Below are 5,516 nucleotides of genomic sequence, written 5' to 3' on the forward strand. Positions count from 1 at the left end.
ATCCTGCAGAAAACTACTGAAACTAATAGAAGAGTTTGGCAGAGTCTCAGGTTATAAAATAAACATACAAAAATCACTTGGATTCCTCTACATCAACAAAAAGAACACCGAAGAGAAAATCACCCAATCAATACCATTCACTGTAGCCCCCAAGAAGATAAGATACTTAGGAATAAATCTTACCAAGGATATAAAAGACCTATACAAAGAAAACTACAAAGCTCTACTACAAGAAATTCAAAAGGACATACTTAAGTGGAAAAACATACCCTGCTCATGGATAGGAAGACTTAACATAGTAAAAATGTCTATTTTACCAAAAGCCATCTATACATTTAACGCACTTCTGATCCAAATTCCAATGTCATATTTTAAGGGGATAGAGAAACAAATCACCAATTTCATATGGAAGAGAAAGAAGCCCCGGATAAGCAAAGCACTACTGAAAAAGAAGAAGAAAGTGGGAGGCCTCACTTTACCTGACTTCAGAACTTATTATACAGCCACAGTAGTCAAAACAGCCTGGTACTGGTACAACAACAGGCACATAGACCAATGGATCAGATATGAGAACCCAGACATAGATCCATCCACGTATGAGCAGTTGATATTTGACAAAGGACCAGTGTCAATTAATTGGGGAAAAGATAGCCTTTTTAACAAATGGTGCTGGCATAACTGGATATCCATTTGCAAAAAAATGAAACAGGACCCATACCTCACACCATGCACAAAAACTAACTCCAAGTGGATCAAAGACCTAAACATAAAGACTAAAACGATAAAGATCATGGAAGAAAAAATTGGGACAACCCTAGGAGCCCTAATACAAGGTATAAACAGAATACAAAACATTACCAAAAATGATGAAGAGAAACCTGATAACTGGGAGCTCCTAAAAATCAAACACCTATGCTCATCTAAAGACTTCTCCAAAAGAGTAAAAAGACCACCTACAGATTGGGAAAGAATTTTCAGCTATGACATCTCCGACCAGCGCCTGATCTCTAAAATCTACATGATTCTGTCAAAACTCAACCACAAAAAGACAAACAACCCAATCAAGAAGTGGGCAAAGGATATGAACACACATTTCACTAAAGAAGATATTCAGGCAGCCAACAGATACATGAGAAAATGCTCTCGATCATTAGCCATTAGAGAAATGCAAATTAAAACTACGATGAGATTTCATCTCACACCAGCAAGGCTGGCATTAATCCAAAAAACACAAAATAATAAATGTTGGAGAGGCTGCGGAGAGATTGGAACTCTCATACACTGCTGGTGGGAATGTAAAATGGTACAACCACTTTGGAAATCTATCTGGCGTTATCTTAAACAGTTAGAAATAGAACTACCATACAACCCAGAAATCCCACTCCTAGGAATATACCCTAGAGATACAAGAGCCTTCATACAAACAGATATATGCACACCCATGTTTATTGCAGCTCTGTTTACAATAGCAAAAAGTTGGAAGCAACCAAGGTGTCCATCAATGGATGAATGGGTAAATAAATTGTGGTATATTCACACAATGGAATACTACGCATCGATAAAGAACAGTGACGAATCTCTGAAACATTTCATAATATGGAGGAACCTGGAAGGCATTATGCTGAGTGAAATTAGTCAGAGGCAAAAGGACAAATATTGTATAAGACCACTATTATAAAATCTTGAGAAATAGTAAACCTGAGAAGAACACATACTTTTGTGGTTACGAGGGGGGGAGGGAGGGAGGGTGGGAGAGGGTTTTTTATTGATTAATCAGTAGATAAGAACTGCTTTAGGTGAAGGGAAAGACAACACTCAATACATGGAAGGTCAGCTCAATTGGACTGGACCAAAAGCAAAGAAGTTTCCGGGATAAAATGAATGCTTCAAAGGTCAGCGGAGCAAGGGTGGGGGTCTGGGGAACATGGTTTGCGGGGACTTCTAAGTCAATTGGCAAAATAATTCTATTATGAAAACACTCTGCATCCCACTTTGAAATGTGGCGTCTGGGGTCTTAAATGCTAACAAGCGGCCATCTAAGATGCATCAATTGGTCTCAACCCACCTGGAGCAAAGGAAAATGAATAACACCAAGGCCACACGACAACTAAGAGCCCAAGAGACAGAAAGGGCCACATGAACCAGAGACCTACATCATCCTGAGACCAGAAGAACTAGTTGGTGCCCGGCCACAATTGATGACTGCCCTGACAGGGAGCACAGCAGAGGACCCCTGAGGGAGCAGGAGATCAGTGGGATACAGACCCCAAATTCTCATAAAAAGACCAAACTTAATGGTCTGACTGAGACTAGAGGAATCCCGGCGGCCATGCTCCCCAGACCTTCTGTTGGCACAGGACATGAACCATCCCCAAAGACAACTCATCAGACATGAAAGAGACTGGTCAGCGGGTGGGAGAGAGACACTTATGAAGAGTGAGCTAATTATATCAGGTGGACACTTGAGATTGTGTTGGCAACTCTTGTCTGGAGGGGGGATGGGAGGATAGAGAGAGAGGGAAGCCGGCAAAATTGTCAAGAAAGGAGAGACTGAAAGGGCTGACTCAAGAGGGGGAGAGCAAGTGGGAGTAGGGAGTGAGATGTACGTAAACTTATATGTGACAGACTGATTGGATTTGTAAACGTTCACTTGAAGCTTAATAAAAGTTATTAAAAAAAAAAAAAGAAATTATACACTCAAAAAAGGAACTAAATCATGGGGAGGGCAGTTATGGTGAAATCAAGGAATATCATAATAATCATACTTTGGATATACATCACACAGTTACGGTAAATGTCATGGTACAATTTGTACTTTTTATAATACTTTATAAGTAGCTTAAAACTGATGGATCTAACCAACTACCACAAAAGAAAACCCACCAGCTTAGACTGAAGGAGACAAAGGAAGATTGAAAAGAAAGAACACTATCTGTTGGAATTCAACAGGCAGGAAAATGGCCAAAGGAGCTGTAACAGTTGTCCTCCAAGAAAAGAAAAGAACCATCCCAGGAGCAGCTCAGACATCAGCAGAACTGTTGGAAGGAGCACTGGAAACAGAACTGCCTTGGTCTCAAAGGGTGAGGCCATGGTCTCTGGAGTCTAAAAGAATGGGGCTATGGCCTCTGGGGTGCCAAAGGTAAAGTCATGGCCTTCTAGGTTTCAAGGAGTCAAATCTTCACCAACACGGTTTCAGAGTGTGAGGCTGCCATTCAGTTTGGCCAAGAGGATGAGTTCACTGGCTAAAGCTGAGGGGCTGGGGCTGCTATGCCCAAGAAGTAGAAGAATGGGGCCTGTCAGAGTGCGGGTGCACAGTTGCAACTCAGATGGACTACAAGAATGTTGCCACCTAAAGCCAAGGGAACAGAGTTGCCATCCCAGTGGATCTGAAAGGCTGAGCTGAAGCCTAGGGCTGAAGGATCTCCATCCAGAATTCAGAGAGCGTAGCCAACACACCAGGGCCTTTGCCTAGATGGTCTCAGAGAACAGAGAGCTATTTTCAAAACTTGAGCGCTAATGTAATTTACTCTGGTGGGTTTTGGATTTCCTTGATCCCCATTATCCCTTCTTTCCCTTCAATTTCTCCCATTTGTAACAGAAATGTCCACCTTGTGCCTATTCCTCCACTGGTCTTTGGAATCAGATAACTTGTAATCTAGATTTCACAGGTGAAGAAGTACCTTGCCTCAGGATAGAATACCCCTGAAGTCTCTCCCATATTGGATTTAGATGATTTGGAAGATGAGATTTTGAACTTGGAATCAATTTAAGATTTTGGAACGATATAATGGGGTGAATGGGTTTTGCATGTGGGGAGGACATGAATTTTGGGGGGCCGAGGGGTGGAATGTTATGGATTGAATTGTGTCCCCCCAAAATATGTATTATGAATCCTAACCTCTATGCCTGTGGTTATAAACCTCTTTGGGAATGGGTCGTCTTTGTTATGTTAATAACACAGGTTAATGTAGGATGTGTCTTGAGTCCATCTCTTTTGACATATAAAGGAGATCAAATAAGCAAGAGAAGCAGAGATGGGAAAGATATATACAAAGCCACATGAAGATCACCCAGGAGCAGATACAAACAGACAAGGAACTTCCTCCAGAGCAAACAGACTGAAAGCCTCCCACTAGAGTCAGCACCCTGAATTCAGACTTCTAGCCTCCTAACCAAAAAACAAACAAACAAACAAACAAACCCATTGCCATCGAGTGGATTCCGACTCACAGCGACCCTATAGGACAGAGTAGAACTGCCCCATAGAGTTTCCAAGGAGTGCCTCGTGGATTTGGACTGTCAACTTTCCGGTTAGCAGCCATAGCACATAACCACAACACCGTCAGGGTTTCCTGCCCCCTAAAGGGTGAGAAAGTACATCTCTGTTTGTTAAAGCCCTTGGCTTGTGGTATTTCTGTTATAGCATCACTAGATAACTAAGACAAATACCATCAACCATCTTGACCTAATTGACATCCACTGAACACTCCAGCAAACGACAATATAAGGCATATTATTTCTAAGTGCTCATTATACATTCAGCAAGATAGATCATATGTTGGGTTATAATACAAACTTTAACATCGGAATAAAATGAATGAATAAGGGAATGAGTAAAATTGTTATTCATCCATTGGAGGAAAACATGGCAGAAAAAAATAACAAATTACTGCTACATGCAACAACATAGACAAAATCTGACAGATATTATGTTGACCAGATGAAGTCAGACACAACATACTTCATACAACCTGATTCTGATTATATAAAGTCTAGAATGGGCAAACCATATCTCTGGAAATATCAGAACACTGGTTACTTCTAGGGTGAATATCAACTGAGAAAACGGCATGGGGAAATCTTGTGTGTTGGATAATTTCCCTAATTTGGTCTCAGAGGAGGTTATATGAGTGTATATCCAGACATCACGTGGAACACCTAAGATGAGTACACATTACGGACTTCATTACATGTGTATATATGAGACAAAAGTAAACAGTTCATAATTTTCATTTTCAAAGGTACTTCACCTTTTACCTACGACTGGTCCCTTCTTGCCTGTCACCCTGGAAAACTCCCTTCTCCAGGGTCCTCAGCACTTGGAGAGGTCAGACTGGGTGCGCGCTGCTCTTAGGGAAAGATAACTTGATGGTGCAAGAAACAACAAACCATGAACCAGAAGCCAAACTAGAGACTTCACCAATTCCAAAGATGGGGACATAGGTATGAGGAGCAACGCAATTAATTCTGTACAGAATATGGGAAAATTTTCTTCGGATGCAAACACGAACATTTTGTATTCCCCAAGGGTATCTCTGATTACTAAAATGCGCGCTTCAGCTCCTATACGCATTTGAATCCCAGGATTTTCTGTATAAAGATTCCAATCACAAGGGGGAACCACTGAAGCCCACGGACCGGAGTTACAGTGCTCTGAGTTCCCGCACGGAATCCCTCTCCTAAACACCTAGCGTCCCGGAAACAGCGGAAGTGTGTCTCCTTGGTCGGTGTCCGTC

Source organism: Loxodonta africana, chromosome Y, assembly GCF_030014295.1.
Source record: "Loxodonta africana isolate mLoxAfr1 chromosome Y, mLoxAfr1.hap2, whole genome shotgun sequence".
NCBI lineage: Eukaryota > Metazoa > Chordata > Mammalia > Proboscidea > Elephantidae > Loxodonta > Loxodonta africana.